Source organism: Ochlerotatus camptorhynchus, unplaced genomic scaffold (assembly GCF_037179485.1).
Source record: "Ochlerotatus camptorhynchus isolate MF236.1 unplaced genomic scaffold, CSIRO-AGI_Acam_v1.1 ptg000094l, whole genome shotgun sequence".
Taxonomy (NCBI): Eukaryota; Metazoa; Arthropoda; class Insecta; order Diptera; family Culicidae; genus Ochlerotatus; species Ochlerotatus camptorhynchus.
This window is the reverse complement of record NW_027040584.1, coordinates 5,873,648-5,892,061: the sequence shown is the minus strand read 5'-3', so window position 1 is coordinate 5,892,061 and position 18,414 is coordinate 5,873,648.

The following is an 18,414-nucleotide window of genomic DNA, read 5'->3' as shown; positions in this document are numbered from 1 at the left end:
TGCTCAAAATTAACTCAAGTATTACTCATGATCAAAAGCTGTCTTGCCCCCAGTCCTACCTTTATGTTTTCAAAGCTTCCCTGAAGTGCCCTAAATGTTACAGCAGTTTTCTTACTATTAATACAGTCTGTTCATGAAACTTTTCCCAAATCCTCGGTATTTCCTTTCATACCTCTGAACACGTTGAAAGATCCTACAAGTTTTGTTGACTGCCTTCAAGTCCACTACTCTTCCCTGGAGTTCTCGCTACTCTTCTGGTGATGTTCCAGGAATTGCCCAGAATTGCCAGATCAGCTGTTATTACTCAGAGACCCAACAGATGTCGCTTGGGACTAGCATTCATACTCAATGTGTAAGCACTGGTGATCTCGAACTAAGCAATACCAGCGTCAGCCGCGTCCGAATGCAGGTCAAGAAAGCATTGGGTAGGAATGTGTTGACGTGTTACTCGCTATGTTGGAAGCCGAGGAGTCATCTGCACTACCACTATAAATCAAGGGGATGTTGGATAAAAGGGTTGTGTATGCAGCAAGGTTAGTTTTGGCAAACTGAACGCTGAATTACAGTGATGGGTTCGAGCTAAGAAAAAAACAAAAAAAGGCTGCTAACGAATGTTTTGGTCAGTAAGCAAAAATGGTTGCTCTTAGGCTACCGAGCCCCACATATCGAAAACGACGATGATTCCACAAAACATGATGAGCAATCAATATGACTATGGAACTCTTTAATATGATGGCGACTGGGTTTGATCCCACGATTTTCTGATCAGCAAGCAAAAACGGCTGACTGCTTGGATTACCCTAGATTGAGAAATCTCCTGCCGAAGTTCAGAGAACTCCTGCTGAAGTTCAGAGAACTTTTACCGAAGTTCAGAGAACTTCTACCGAAGTTCAGGGAAGCCTTGCCAAAGTTCAGGGAACTCCTGCCGAAGTTCAGGGAAGGAATGCTGAAGTTCAGGGAAGCCCATCTGAACCTCAGGAAAGCCCTGCCGTAGTTCAGGAAAGGCCTGTCAAAGTTCAGGGAACTCCTGCTGAAGTTCAGCGAAGTCCTGCCGAAGTTCAGTTTCTTAGGAGGCTTTCAATGTGAGTAGAATTCCAAGGAAAGGAGTGAGATTAAAAAAGAAATCTTAAATGAATTCAATTAAATTCTGAGAAACTTTTCATTTTTCGAAACTAATTCATAGCTTCTCTAATAGTCTAGAGTTTCCTGACGTTCTAAAAACTGCGCAAAATATTTCTAAATTCTCTTTACTGCCCTGTACCATAGTATTTTTTTTTAAGAACCCACGATTTTACTAGAATTGATTAAATTACCTTTGAGTTCTACAATTTTCCTTAAGTTTTATAAAGTTTATAAACGCTCACGGGACTTTGCCTTAAATCACTAATTTTCCCTGGAAAGTCCAGCCCTAAAGTTTTTCATGCTTACCTGAATTTCTCTAAATTTATCAAATATTCTGGCAAATTTTCTCATATATGTTTATAATACAATGAATCTTCTCAAGTTTTCAGATCAATCATAGAATTCTTCGAATATCCCATCATTCCAAGGAACTCCTTGTTAGTCGCTGCAAATTTCCTTAAGTTATGAGGATTTTTAGGATTTTATCTGATCGTCCTCGAAGAACTCGGAACTGCACTGAATATAACGAAACAATCTGAAAATATCTAAATTTCTTAGAAGTTCTTTGGTATTTCTTGAAAATATCGGTGCTTGCTCAAATTTCACGCATTTTTTTAATAACTGGAACTTCGTTGATTTTCTCTAATTAACTTAACTAAGTTTTCGAAAGTTTTGAGGTCATCCTTGAAATACTCTCACATTTTCCGGATGTTCATATAATTTTTATTGCGTTCCATAAATTTTTTCTGAGGAAACCGGATATTCCTGGAAATTTTCGTCTAACTTCTCTAAGGTTTCTGCAATCACCTTGAATGTTTTTTTAACTGCCCTTTAATTCTATGATCTGTCTTTAGTTCTATGATGTTCTCGGAGCTTCCTTAAAGCTCTCAATTCTAATGAAGATCTCGATTCTGCTTTAAAATAAGTGGAATTATCGTGAACACCTTTAAACTTCCCTGGAAATCTCTGGATTTCTGTGAAGTTTCTGAAATATTTCTGAAGTTTGCATAAATTTTCTGAAGGTCTCTTTACTGAATCTCTCGGAACATCTTAAGGGTTAAGATTGTTTAGCCAATCCAATAGTCTGGGCTAAAATTTCGGGGACTTACGCTTAAGATCTCTGGAATCCCCTTTAGAGATGAACTAGCCTAAGGCTAAAAATCTCTTTAATAAAGAATTAAAAAAAAAAAAAAAACTCTGGAATCCCCATGATCTCCATATCTAGTTTTTCTGAGATAAATAGAACTTCTTAAATGTTTTCACAATTTTGCTAGTATGAAACTTCAAGCCATTAGAAATGTTGTGATCTTAGACTTACTAAAATGAAGTGAAGCTGTTTCTTTAAAACTGATTATCGTGTCTTAAAAACGTTTGCGTTATGTTGTTGTTGTTTTACAAAAAAATAATCATATTTTTTACGCATTTCATAAATAGATTTCTTATTAAAAAATCTGGAAATTACCCGTCAAAGTTTTGAAAAATCCTGGAAAACTCAGGGAGCTATATTTAGTCAAATGAGTCGACATCCTGTAGATAGAGAAAGACGATTAAACGTAAAAAAAAAACTCTATACAAGGTCGTCAACTTCGAATTGTTCAAAAATTAGAACAAAATGTAGGCCTTTTCTACACACTGCAAGAAGAACGATCAATCTTGAAGTAAATTCACGTTCATTTTTTTAAATAGTGACTGATTACAATGAAGTGACTTTAGTGACTTGGCCTTAAAACAGGAGACTTTTTAGTGACTTGCTTGAAACAAGTGACCAAGTGACTCGCTACCAGCCCTGGAACATGCTTTCTGGAATTTCAAATTATGTTTCAAAATGAGCAAAAGCTGAAATCACAGCAGATTCAACAGTTTTCATTGTTTTGATTCAGCTTCAAAGCAAAAACAATATCATTATGAAAATACCAAAATATGACAGAAATAAAACATTTTAACTATTCACAAATTCATAGAACTGGTTATAGAAAAACAATTGATTATAATTCGACACCTACTCACTACAGAAACATTTCCACCTGTACTTCCCTGTAAAGTCATATTACGCTTGACCATGCTTGAAAGTGCTCAATCCTGACTTATGCCCTGTGTTTAATTCATTTTGTTATTCATATTCATAACACCAACCGCATACAGAACCCTTCCTGTCATCATGACCCAGCTCGCGCTTCGTCCAATTCAGCGTATCATTGCAATTAATCTCTCAACGTTGTCTGGGGTCAAACATACGAGAGCGAGACAGCGACAGTGGGAACTAAACAAAACTGCAGTACCAAAAAAAAAAACCCCCCGTGTGCGATGCTGGGAGCTGTGTGAGAGATGCATTGCAAGGGTAGAATAATTACTTGTGCTTTTCGCGTTCGGGGTCCGGATTCTCGCCACCTGATGTCAGAATTTTCTGCCTGCCCTGCCTCTCGCCGCTGTCGGCTGGTGTCGTTTGACTGACAATGCACTCACTCGCAACTCGGGGTACGCCAGCCTTTGATTGCGGTTGCAGTGCAGTGTTTAGCCGCGATTCAAATGCAAGCCGGATTTACACAATCACTGAAAATTTGCCTTCTGCCTTATGAGCTGCACCAACAACTTCTTTTAAAATCATCCGGGAATAACACAGCGAACAACACACTCACAGAACTGGAATAATACCGTGAAGAACGGAGAATCCATCGAGGTCACCCGCTGCCTCCGGAGGAGGTTTTAATTTTTTGCTCACTCTTTCTTCTTCTCTTCGCCTCTTCCGACGTTGGTTGGCTGGTTGTCTTGTTTCCCGACTGACAGACAAGCAGACACACGGATTTTTAAATTGCTCGGTCAAACTGGAACGCCCGGCCAGGACAGGCCGTTTTGCGCTGATCGATCGCGTATCGATTATCACCTCACTGGAATCAAAACATTTCACTTTTTCTCAGCCGGAAGAAACAGCACCAATTTTAAGGTTCTACAAAGGGTAAGTAATTTTGTGTTCTTCTTCTTTTTTAAATATCATAAAATCATCATCATTAGTTTACACATACATTCATATATTATGAATACGAAAATTTAAAACATGTATTTCGTGGGTAAAACACGAAAATTTCCTGGGTAAAACACATTCACTGCATTTACTTACTTGTGTTCTTCGAAGTATAGCACAATTAAACGCAATCGAATACACGAAACTCAAAACAACTGCTTCACAAAACTCTTGGTGAACAAAATTCATCACAAAGAAAACCATTTCTACTTTACTGCTTTGCTAGCAATCGTGAAAGTATCATTGAAACAGCGGTGCCAGATGTTTTGCCTCTAGCAATGAATTTAAGTATATTAAAACAATTAATTGCGAAGTCTGCCTTATTAACATAGATGAGTGGATGTATTTAATGGTGGATAAATATCAAAAACTGATTAAATAAAACATAAATGACCATTTTAAACATTTTACCGGTCCAATTAAAAAAGTCACAGAAGATTGAATTCAACACTAACAGGGTTGATGGCAGCAGTGCACGTAGCCTGTTATACACTTTCCCGCTCAGGGGTGTAAACAAACTTGCATACAGCGCAGTCTGGCAGTGCTTATGTTTTGTCTGCTACATTCTTATCCACTAGATAGTGTGACATCACATTTGCTGTTGTATTGAAATGAAGGAAGAAAAGAGATGGTTAAGTTTTCCTCACCATACCAGTTGATATTTATGAAAAATGGGCAGTTTTGGCGTGCGGACATGCACTTCCAATGAATTTTACCAATACATTTAGAAAATGATGATCGAAGAATATTTCAAAAAGAAGAAGTAAACAAAATAATGACCCTTTGTAGAACCTTAATCACTCGCAACGAAAACATCTCTTTTTCAGCTCCTGCCTGGAGAAGACACGCACCAACACAAACAAGCGCACTGGCGTCGACGGCGGTCACGGCACGACTCTTCCTTCAAGACCGTCAGAGATGTGAGAGTGTCGCTGCTGAGGATAAAACCCCACAATAATAACAATAATGCCTGACTCTTGAATGGGAGAGCACACAACTCCCGGATAACAAGCGACAACAGAGGGCCCCAACGCGGCGGGGACACACCACACGAAATATCGAGCGATCCAACGAACGACAGCGACGAACAACCGAACTCACGGGCAGTCCGATGACAAATGAATCGCGAGAGAGGATGCCACAGTCAACAAAGCATAGAGCATCACCGTCGTGATCCCGTTCTGCTGGTGTGAGTGTTCAAGAGAATCACTAGACTAGCTGTCAATTCCGTTGCCTTTGGAGATCATAAACGACGCGAGTGTGGGTGTGAATGTGAATGCGCGAAGAATGAGTTTTGTTTTTCTTATTTTATGCTGCCGTGAGAGTTTTTATGTAGGGAGATGTGAGCTGAGAGAGCGAGAGAGGAAGATGCTCCAGGTGAAGTAGGGAATACGAGAGAGAAAAGGTGGATGTCTTGGCTTCGCACGTGCGCAGAGGGCGGTTTGTTTGCGTTACGTGCATCATACTGGAACGTCAAACAGGTAACAGTGGTTGGCCTGTGGAAGATGGAGAGTTAATTTTAGTTGTGTTACAGAGCAGTGATGGCGATATAAATCCTGAACTTCTGCAACGGTTGGAGCAGACAAATAATACACTCAAAGAAAAGTTAAGTGAATTACAAATAATTGCTTCATAATTTTATACGGTGCCTAAACACAGCATGGCACACTGTTCGGCACGATAGGGCACACTTTGACAAGTATGACAAAAAGAATATAATATAAAGCGGCATCACTAAGGTTGACTACTCGATTGAATATTTTGTATATTCAAAAGTGATTCTAGTGAGAGAATTTTTTTGTCAGACATAAAACTTGCAGAACAACGAGTCAATAAAAAATTAAGAACAAGAAACCGGTTTCGAGGATCGTTCGAGAAAAAAAAAACTGGAGGTATTCTCATCCGGTTCACAGTAAAAATTCCAGCGGCTCGTCTTTTCATCCAGAACAGCTTCTATTCGGTCTTCACATCAATCAAGTTCAATCAAGTGGACGGTTGAAAGGGTCTTGTCGATATGGCAGTCAGGACGGCTGAAATGGGTTACCTCCAGTAATGGTTTGTCAAAAACCTTGAAGTCTGGTCATCCAATATGACGGTACAGTTCGGAATGCTATCGGCGAAGTCGTTGGGTCTTCCTATAGTACAGACTAACTGGATCCTGTGTGCATGAATCAAACCTGGAGACATTGAATGTCAGTTTATGTACGCAGGCTTGTAATTGCTGTGACCTTCTGAAAGCAAAATTGGCAAATTTTATATGTCATATACAAACTTTACCACCTCTTCTTACATCTTACAAATAAAAACTATCATTATAGTATCTCATTGTTTCATAATTACGAAAAATAGCATTTTAGCTGTAATGAGCAATTGCAAGCCTGTATGTACGTTCGTGGTACGTATCCTTGTTGGTGTAGGATCTTGCCACCAGATATTTCATAGTCTTTACGGAATTAAGTTTATGAAATACACTTAGGTTTGTTTTACCACTTTTTATTCACTTCCTTTCGTCTTAAGGAAATTTGCAGCGACTAACAAGGAGTTCCTTGGAATGATGGGATATTCATTATATTATAAATATGTATAAGAAAATTTACCAGAATATTTGATAAATTTAGAGAAATTCAGGTAAGCATGAAAAACTTTAGGGCTGGACTTTCCAGGGAAAAATAATGATTTAAGGCAAAGTTCCGTGAGCGTTTATAAACTTTATAAAACTTAAGGAAAATTGTAGAACTCAAAGTCAATTTAATCAATTCTAGTAAAATGATGGGTTCTTAAAAAAAATATGATGGTACAGGGCAGTAAAGAGAATTAAGAAATATTTTGCGCAGTTTTTAGAACGTCAGGAAACTCTAGACAATTAAAGAAGCTATGAATTAGTTTCGAAAAATGACAAGTCTTTAGAAATTCAATGAAAATAATAGAACAAAATTAATTGTTTAGTTAATATTATTTTAGACTAATTTCGAAAACTCCAAAGACGCACAGAGAGCCTCAGAAACATTTCGAGAACTTAAGGGAAGATCCGAGAACTTCAGAAACCTATATGTACATTTCGGGAGCATTTCAAATAAGTTTAGTAAAGTTCCAAAAACAAGGGGAATTCCAGGGGAGTTCAGTTCTATTAGTTTCACTAAATGATCAGATGTATTCAAGAAGTTCCCAAATTTTCAGAGAGCTTTAGAGATGTTAAGAAAATTATGAAGGGTTTTCACAGAAGTCCAGAAGTTCACGGAAGCTTAAACATTGTTAGAATTAAGTTCAATCAAATTCAGGGTAGTGTAACAAGCTTCATGAGAACTGCAAACACTTTAGAGAAGTTTCGATTTTTCATGCATATAACTATGAATCTCAATACAAACGAACGATAGCTATCATTGGATATTACTAACAATTTCATTTGTCATTTCGTATGAAACTCATAACGTATATGAATGAATAATATAGTTTGAGTTGATAAATTACTATATTAGTGATGGTGACGATTAGTACTTAATCTCTCTCTAACGACAACGATTTAAACTGCCCGACGTTTCGGCCATGGACCATGAACCAAAACCTAATCGCAGATTAAATCGTAGCCTTTAGAGTGAGATTAAGACTGAGAAAGCCGTTAAACCAAGCAATTATTTATTATATTTATTATATTGAGTGAATATAAGTGAGTGAAGTGACAATAGTTATCGCGTGGTGGCGTGATACTCCACGAGGTGACTAGGATCACTTCACTAGTTACCTCACCTTACTAGTGAGTAGAATAGGCTGCTGTATTAAAAAATGTGATTTTGGATTTTTAAGTATAGTGTTTATTCACCTAATAACATAGGGTAAACGACGGTTTTGACAATACCTTTACCTTTTATCGTCCCCTCTGTAAATGAAGTCCTTGAGCACCCATTTTTTGCATAATGATACATCATGTCTCAGAGCATCGACTGGTCAAATTTGAGCACTCAACGACTTTGTTTACCCCCCTCACGATAGTATGTAAAGGTATTGCCGAAGCTGTCATTTACCCTAATTATTACATTTATTTTATTTTATCTCCTTGACAAATATTTTTAACTCTACTTGACAAACGTATACTTATTCCTAAATACAAATTGGTTATTGACATCATGTAAACTGAATGGTGGACCATCTAAGTCTTCTATGCTAACTAATAACATTGTCTTCTCTCTTTCTATTGCTTCGTATACCACATAGTGTTCTACGTAACCTTTTATTTTCCATTTTCGGCAAACTATATAAACAGTATTCTCATCATTCACACACTCTTCTATCTCAAATAGTTTTAAACTGTGCCCATCTGTTTGCGTCACAAATTGACTTCCACAAAATAGCGTTCCCTTGAATTTACAAGAATAACTGGAGCTGCGGCTGGTGTCAAAATTGATTCCGTAATTGAAGGTGATTCCGATTTCTGTAAACGAAAATAGTAAAAATAACGAATCAGCTGGGATCTTTATACTTACGATTTTTCGGGTCCTCTTGTTTGCTGATACAATCATAGAGACCGCTTCCTATTTAAATATTTTTACTGATGCATTAAATTATTAAAACAAAAATTGAATCTGACACTTACCCGATCAGGTTGTAACTTTCGGCGTGTTAATGAAGCAGATATTGGTAACGCAGAAGCAGCAGCAGCTAGTTTAGGTGTCTGCAAATGTAAATAAAAGAGTAGACTTCAATTGAACAATAAGATTTAAATGTTACTTACGGGTTTGCGCATTCTTGCGCCACGTCGTGAAACTGGATCCGCCATCTTGTGTTTTGTTGATGTTTTGATTTGCACTGTCATAATAGTGTTCATAAGATGATCGTATGATTTTTTGCCATAAGCTGCGCCAAAATAATTCATACGATGGGTTTATGAAATTTGAATGTTTTCCGTACGCTTTTTATTGTATCAAATTATGAATACCATAAATGGAGTATGAAAACATAAGATACTTATGAAATTGGTTCAGGCTTATATTTCCATGCGTTCATACGATGGGGTTTATGAAATTTGTAGAGATAATTTCCTCAGTGTACATGACTCTATAATCCCTCTCCTAGTCTACGGTGAAAAATAGAATCATTAACATTTTGACATTATAAATTATAATATGGATGAGAAAAGAAAAAAAAAAAAAAGAAAGAAAGAATGCCCTTTTATTGTGGAGATCAAGTTACAAATTGTACCGCGATGGCATTTTCCGAATCCTTGAAGGTCGCCAAAATTGAGCAATGCGAAGGGACCCACGCGAAGGTGATGATGAAAGAGCGCACGCATAAAGCACTAAGCAGTTCTCGTATTTTCAAGAGAAAATACGAGAAGTGCTTTACCGGCCTAATGGAACGGATAGCCTCGACAGAACTGAGACTATCCGTAAAAATAAAGTAGTGGTCTGGAAGAAGTGAAGCAATAGTTTCCAAAGTGTAGTGAATTGCTGCCAGTTCAGCCACATACACAGAACAAGGAGCTTCAAGTTTTCGAGAGGCGCTATGAAATTCATTAAATACACCAAATCCAGCGGACTCCTCTATTAGAGATCCATCTGTGAAAAACGTTCTTGCAGAATCAACATGGCCAAACTTTGCAGCGTATAATGACGGAGCAATCATAGGACGATGATGCTCTGGAATTTCGCGGATTTCCTGCGTCATAGATAAATCAAAATTCACTGAATTGCCGAAATTGGAGAAGACTAAACGATTGAGAATATTTCTTGAAGGGCTGACATCCTGTGTTAAATATAGGCAGTACAAAGTCATAAAACATGTTTGAGGATTTAGCTCCAGAAGCTTCTCAAAGTTTTCGATCACCAGTGGGTTCATTACTTCGCAACGGGTGAGGAGCCTCAGAGATAACTCTGAAAAACGGACGGATAGTGGCAACATGCCCGCCAGCACTTCGAGACTCATAGTATGAGTCGAGTGCATGCATCCTAACGCGATACGAATACAACGATACTGGATCCGTTTCAGCTTGATGATGTGCGTTTTAGCTGCCGACTGGAAACAAAAACTACCATATTCTAAAACCGATAAAATCGTTGTCCGGTACAACGTCAGAAGATCTTGTTGATGGGCTCCCCACCACGTTCCGGTAATTGATCGAAGGAAATTGATCCTTAGTTGGCATTTTCGTCTCAGATACTCAATGTGGGATCTCCAGGTGCATTTGGAATCGAACCAGACCCCAAGATATTTGAAAGACATGGAATGAGTGATCGGCTTACCCAAAAGTTGAAGCTTCGGTTGTGCTGGGCTATGCTTCCTAGAAAAAACGACCAACTCAGTTTTCTCCGTGGAGAATTCGATACCTAGCTGAATAGCCCAAGTAGACAAATTGTCCAAGGTATCCTGTAAGGGTCCTTGCAGGTCAACCTCTTTTGGCCCTGTGATAGACACTACGCCGTCATCTGCAAGTTGTCTCAACGTGCAATTGTCACTAAGGCAGACATCAATTTCTCTAACGTAGAAATTGTACAAAAGGGGGCTTAAACATGAGCCTTGGCGGAGACCCATGTAGCTCAATCGAAAAGCTGTAGAGTTTCCATGAGAAAGCTCATATGTTTTTCTGACAGCAAATTGTACAAAAAATTATTCATTAATGGAGACAATCCACAAGCGTGGAGTTTCTCTGAAAGAACTTCAACGGATACTGAATCAAAAGCCCCCTTGATATCCAAGAACACAGAAGCCATTTGCTCTTTCTTAGCAAAAGCCAACTGAATTTCCGAGGAAAGCAACGCGAGACAGTCGTTCGTTCCCTTACCCCTACGGAAACCAAATTGAGTATCTGAAAGAATGTGGTTCGTCTCAACCCATTTGTCGAGGCGAAAAAGGATCATTTTCTCCATCAATTTCCGAATACACGACAGCATCGCGATGGGCAGATACGAATTGTGATCCGACGCGGGTTTATCAGGCTTTTTAATGGCTGTCACCCTCACTCGTCTCCAATCGTCGGGAACAATATTGAGCTCCAAGAACTGATTGTACAAGTTCAACATGCGCCTCTTAGCGACGTCTGGGAGGTTTTTCAGCAAGTTGAACTTGATTCTATCAGATCCCGGGGCAGAATTGCCACACGAAAGGAGAGCGAGTGAAAGTTCCACCATTGAAAAAGGCTGACTGATTTCGTCTACCGAATTCGCGGTTTCGCGAGGAATCAACTGCGACGGCACGGCATCCGGACACACTTTTCGCGCGAATTTAAGAATCCATTGATCCGAGCATTCCTCGCTTTCGTTGTTAGTAGACCGGTTACGCATTCTTCGCGCCGTACTCCAAAGCGTATTCATAGACGTTTCGCGCGACAATCCGTCTACAAACTGCCGCCAGTAACCCCGTTTTTTGGCCTTGATGAGGCTCTTGAGTTCGCGTTCAAGAGAAGTGTATGCGTTGAAATGCTCGCGTGTTCCGCGTTTCCGAAAAAGTTTAAACGCGTCGGACTTTTTACGGTAAACCTCCGTGCATTGTTGATCCCACCAGAGCGATGGTGTTTTCTTACGAATAGACGATCGCGGCACCGGTCGTGTTTGAGCTTGAAGTGCGCTGTCGACGATGAGATTAGAGAGGAAATTATATTCCTCCAACGGCGGAAGCTCTTCCACTGACGATACTGTATCGTCTATCACGGATTGAAACTTAGTCCAATCGATGTTACGGGTTAGATCATACGCGACGTTAACGGATTCTGACGAGTTGAACCCACTGGCAATCGAAATTTTGATCGGCAGATGATCACTACCGTGCGGATCCTGGATTACATGTCAAGTGCAATCCAACGATAGTGAATTGGAGCAAAAGGTGAGGTCTAATCTGCTACCATTCGAGGATGGACCAGCCAAACGTGTTACTTCTCCATTGTTAAGTATTGTCATGTTGAAGTTGTCGCAGAGATCATAATCAAAGTAGAACGGTTATCATCGTACAGCTCCCCCCAGCCTGTACCGTGGGAGTTAAAATCTCCCATGATCAACCATGGAGCGGGAAGTACCGCACATATGTCGAAAAGTTGTTTGCGATTAACAGAGACTCTAGGAGCAATATATACAGAAGCAATACAAAGGCTCTCACCTTTAATGGTAGCCTGACATGCGACAACTTCAATACCGGGGAATTCGGGAAGATTCACTCTATAGAAGGAATGGCACTTTTTGATCCCCAAAAGTACCCCTCCTCCACGCGAATCCTCACGATCCAATCGAATAATGTTAAAATCATAAAAAGGGAGATCAATTTCTGAAGTGAGCCATGTTTCACAGAGGGCAAATGCATCGCAATTATTGTTATGGACTAAATACTTGAACGAATCTAATTTCGGAATAAGACTTCGACAATTCCACTGTAGAATAGTGATCAAATCCCCGACCTCGTTTGGAAAATTATCCATCGAAGGAGATGATAGCTGCCAGAAGGGGCCATTTTGAAGTCAATTGCTTCAAGAAGGATTTCACAGTGGGAAGCAATGTGAGGACAATGCTTTTCAGAGGATCAGAAATGTTGAGGTATTTGAGAATACCGTCCACAATGTCATCAAATGAGAACAACCCAGATGAAGAAGGGGTTTCTGTTCTTAAAATTGGGGCATCAGGGGTTTTGGATGTCCCCGGAAGAGGTGGAAAATCCTGGGTATAGTCAGTTCTGCGGAATCCAGGAGGAGTAGAAATCTCCTTTTTTCCACCACTCCTTGATTTGGGCAAGCTGATTTGGGGTTCTTTATTTGCAATAATCCGCGAACGGATGCGCATTCGTTTCCGTGCAGAACCTTCCGGAAAACTGAAAGATGTTCCCTCCTCAGCCAAGTCAGAGTCAGTCTCGTCATCTGACAAAAGAGAAAAGGGATTTTTGTCATTGTTCGATGGCGTGGCTGTCTTAAGCATTTCTGCAAAAGACCGCCTGGAACGTTCCTTAAGGGAGCGTTTCATTGTCCCCGAGCTGTTTGTACGCCGGGCACGACGAGAGAGCATGAGGAGGAGTTCCGTTGCAGTACACGCATTTTGGTGCAGTAGCTGCGCAAGCGCCATCCTCATGCTTCTCCCCGCATGTGGAGCAGCGTGCCTTGTTGCCGCAGTGGGAGGCCGTATGCCCCAACCGCTTACAATTCTGGCAGTTCATGACCCGAGGTACAAACAACCGCACAGGAAGACGAAGTTTTCCCAGCTCGATGTATCGAGGAAGGGCAGATCCAGAAAAGGTCACCCGAAACGAGTCTGTGGGGGTAAAACTCTTTTTACCCTCGCTGAGCGATACTGACTTCATTCTATGAACGGCCAGTATTTTTACCGGAGGAAGCAAGGGGTTCTTGAATCGGTCAACCGCTTGCTTCTCCAGTATCTAGGGGTTCAGGCTCGCCTCAGTGACCACACCTTCGATCTCCACATCAGAGGCTGGAATGTACATCCTATATTCCAGTGTGAAAAACTGGGAAACAGCAATTTCATTGGCCTGTTTCAAGTTAGCGACGGTCACACGAAGTTTGTTGTGCCTAACCTTATGTACCTTGCATAAATACAACTAAATCTCAATGTTTTCTAATGTTTGACAACAGGAATACATTTGATTTCGATGCTGATGTAGACATCAAAATCAAACGTTGAACTAATGTAAATTTTTATTAGGGAAGAATTAGCATTGCCTGCTCCGCAATCATTCTCCCCGAAGCAGAAAACAGTGTTGATCCGTTTTCGGACGCGATTCCTGCTTACCTGAACAGAGCATTTTTTTCAATGATTTCCATAGATCTTGTTTTCCGTGCTGAGCACCAATGCTACGGACGCCAGGGAGGCAACTGCCACACCTGGACCCTGCCTATGGACCCATCAACTCATGAACCGGGGACCAACGGCTTTATTTACTGCTCCCCGGCTTCACTTTTAGGGCCACAATTAAATTATGGACAGAAGTATATAAATGAGTTTGTTATGATTTCATTTATAGAGAAACCTGCCCAAAATATGTGAAAAATAATATAAAAACTAATATTGTTCCATCAGCGTGAAGGAATTCAAAGAAAAAAAAAATATATTAAATAGCATTGATTTTCCACCAAAAAAGCTCAAAACTACCACTCACTCATCTGGTCATATCTCAAAAACTATTTGTCCAAATCATTTGCCCTTGATAACACATTAAGTAGAAGAGTTTTCCAAAGTGTGTGTGTGTGTGTGTGTGTGTGTGTGTGTGTGTGTGTGTGTGTGTGTATTCCCTCTAACCCCCACTGGCCGGCAGTGTTATTATGGAAGAACTCTCTCTACAATGTCGCATTTATGGTCATTGTAGACAGTTTTAGTCCGGGAGTTAGAAGGTGATAGCTCTATTGCAGATCCAGCATCCCATTTCAGAATTTCTGGAGAGTCACGCCCATTCCGAGGTTACTTTCACTCACAATAAGCCCCGCATGTATGCATGACCGTTATCAAATATATATTGGTGATACATACACGCTTCTAGGTTCTTTCCAACCCTGGCATGTATTTAGTTTAATTTTGATATTTAATTGGTAAACAAAAAATTGGACAGCTCTCACCATATTCTGCTCTTCCGCAGCCATTAATTGCTTCCTTTGGAATCCCTTGGACTTTTTCTCTAACGCTTAGTGTTTCATTCCGTGCTTGACCGGCAATTTCCTTCCGTAGATCGTCCTTGGTTGGTTGGTTCTAATACGATTCAGCCTTTTTTGGTCGGTTTGATGTTCACCATATGTTATTGAATTGCCATGATGATCTGGGACTAGGCTCACGTCCAAAGTCGCTGGTCCACCGAGCGCTCCGTGTGCGAAATGAGAATGAAAGAAATACGAAAGGATCAGTTTCAAGAAGTGACAGTTTCATCAGATTCCCCAACTAACCATACTCAAGCAAAGTAAGAATATACAAGGTATATTGCGACTATATTGTTATTTGGGTACTCATATGGCCGTCAGAATGGTTCATCGGTTGCGAAGTGAAGTATTTCTGAAAGTGATGCGTTATATTTCTCAATGTTTTGATTTTATCCTAACGTTACCTCGATGTTATATCACAGCCATACATACACAACACATTGAACGCCATCTATCGTATATACTTTCATGAGCAATACACTCAACAGATGATTGTAGTGTGTAAACGTCAAATGCTTGGTAATTGATAATGTGCACTACAAGTGGCGGTACTACCCAGTGATGCAAAATATCATGACACTCACGTGACACTCGTCTTCGCATCAACCGACTATTGCTGACAGATCGTTTTGTCACGCAGTGAGAGTTAGAGCCATGGCAAACAAAAATCACCAGTAATGGTCGCTGCTCACAAGCAAAACGTTACACTCGCTGCTGATGATGAAAATCACAACGAAAACAGTGAAGAATTCTGCAGTACGATCATGAGAAAAAGCGAAACGACAGGAGAAAATGAAAACAATGCCTACGCATTCCAGGTTCATCTCGGCAGGCACGACAGTGTGAGTTACAAACAAAGCAGGCAACATGAAACGGAAGCTGTTGGGTTCACTCACCAACACACTCACATAAGCAAGCAAAGCAGCAACTGCTTCAAAACGAGCACAGATGAGTGTCGTGATTGTCGGGAATGACCAGATCGGTGATGGATCACAACAGAAGACGACATTCATCAGTTGCTTTTAACTTCTTTCGTCAACTTGATGGATGGTCATGGAGAGAGCTTCGACGAGCACATTGATAGGAATGTACAAAGCGTTACTACCATCAGCTGTTTGGCGATCGTGATTGTGATAGGTCGCAACTCTGGTACTACCAATTAAGAAACATTTAAATTTACCGTTAAAACGATTTCGATGAACGTTTTAAGATTGTTACGTCTGCTTGTCTGTGATCATACCTTCACTATCGCAACTTCGGGTAATCTGCGAAAGTACTTGCAGTTTTCTCAGGCACTTTTGATCTAACTGCAATTACTCTCTCATACTCGAAATGTGCCATGACCAAATTGGCACAACTGACCGAAGCGGAGGGAAGTAGAAGAGTTTACCAAACTGTATTGAATCAGCCTGTTTACTGTAGTTACTATAACAAAAACAAAATGTGGGTACACCTATGTGAATTTAAATTAAAAAACCTTCAAATTGACGTTCTAAAGATTACAAATAGCTTATTTGGTTGTGGATTAATCTCTTCTGAAAGATGTAACTTTTTAAAATCTAGAAAATCTACACCCTAAGTACTTCAGAGCAAAATCAAAAAAGACGTTTGTTCAGAATGCCAAAATAAGCACTTTGGCCAAGTTTGGCTCAAATCAGTGACATCGACCACAGGTGATATACCCACTTGAGCTGGAATGACCCATATGTGATATTTTACCAGCGCCGAATCCTATCTTATGTGACGAAGACGAGTTCTCGTTGATGGGAGTGGATATCCACGTTTGATGAGTTCATCATACCCTCCTTGACGATTGTTTCACAGGACCACTTCTGCACTTTACGGACATGTTTGGAGAGAAGGTACAGCTGATCTTCACGAAGGTACAGCTGATCTTCACGAAAAATACTGTGCTCCACTTTTTTTCGATTTCTGGATTTCAGTTTAAAAAATTGTGTCTTTCACCTGTTACAAATCGTATGAAATAAATATGTTACGTTTTTTTTTAAATTTGGAATAAAAAAACACACTTCGGGTTAAAAATGTCTTAAACTGTCTTCGAGCGTCAATTGAATTGCATGTTCGTAATCTGCATTAACAATGGAACCCAAACCCAAAATTTCATCAATTTCGATACATTGGAACTACTTTAAATAAGTACGATTACATTTGCAAAAATCAACTTATTGGCACTCTTCGGTGTCACTTTGTATAAAAGCAAGCTGTCAGTTTGTCAGTGAAGTGTCAAACAGTGAAGTAACTATTTTGCTTTAAATCTTGATTTGAAAATCGAGATGAAAGTGTGTGGGTTCGAAAAAAATATCGCTGTGCTCAGAAAACGAAGTTCTTTCAGATGATATATAAAAACCGATATATTTTACAAAATTAAAGAACCCAATTCTCGAATAGGTTCGAACTTATTACATTTCTCAAAAGATTTCATTTCCGGACCGCTGGTTTGTGTCGTGTTTGTGGAATTAATTTCATATAATTCGTATCTCAACCTACATCGAGGAGCTTTTCACTTTCATTCATTTGATCGGTAAAATTACGTTTCTCACTGTATATATTCAATTTCAGAATCACAATCTTCATTCTCGTTCGGCTCTCGCAATGTTGGAACAGCTGTTGAACCATCCACATTTTTTCCCAGTTGGGACATGAACCTAGAATATCAATACGTGCACATTGAGGATTTCGTAATCTATGTTCCAACTTACGCTGCAAACTCTTGAACTCTCTTTAACTTCAAAAAGTTCAACATCGTCTTCATTTTTTACGCAAAACCTAATCCAAGCTAAACGAATTATTTGGTCTTTCGGAAATCGGAAAAGCTTTAAAGTTGGATTTGATATTGAGTTTCTACCACAGTTTAGCGCTTTGTACTTCATATTCACAATAAAAAAAATGAACAGTATCGATCACTTCAAAGCACGCAGTTCATTCCACTTTCGTTTCGCAAATAAAATTCCCAAATAACATCAATATCTTTCACGTCAATGTGGATTTCGGCATCACTGACAGCTAGATCGGTGTGTTCTGTCTGTCTTCATTTTTCAACGATTGCTACTGTCAAATCGACCAATAAGCAACTGGCTCGGATTTGACAGAAAATTGGCTCGAAATCGCTACCCGATTGTCAAATCCCATCCCAGATGGCTTCCTGTACTAGAAAGTAGTACATGTTGGATGGTATGGTACTGGATAACTTCATTGACATCTAAATAAATCTTAAATCATTTAAGTTTCAGTTTAGATATTTTTCTTATATGAAATGGTAAGTCAATAGCATCCTAAGAATATCTAGAGCATGTATAACACATCTAGATATAAACGTACTTTGTATGTATAATTGTCAAGATAATCAAACGTCTGTGGAAACGAGATAAATCTTGAACACACTGTAGTCTCTTTTTATTTTGTGATCTACACGGTTTTCATAAATTACGAGGCATATTTTACGTGAATTTCAGATTTTACGTGTTTTTTACGCGGATTCTGGAATCTACGCGGTTTTTTTTTAAAGAAAATTTACACGTTTTTTATCGGTCATTGAAGTCGGTTTTCTGCTAGCTCGCATCAGCGTGCGATGATTTCACATGTACCACCTGGCATGGAATCCAAGAACTACTCTGCGAGCTTTTAAAGTCAAACTTTGAAACCATTT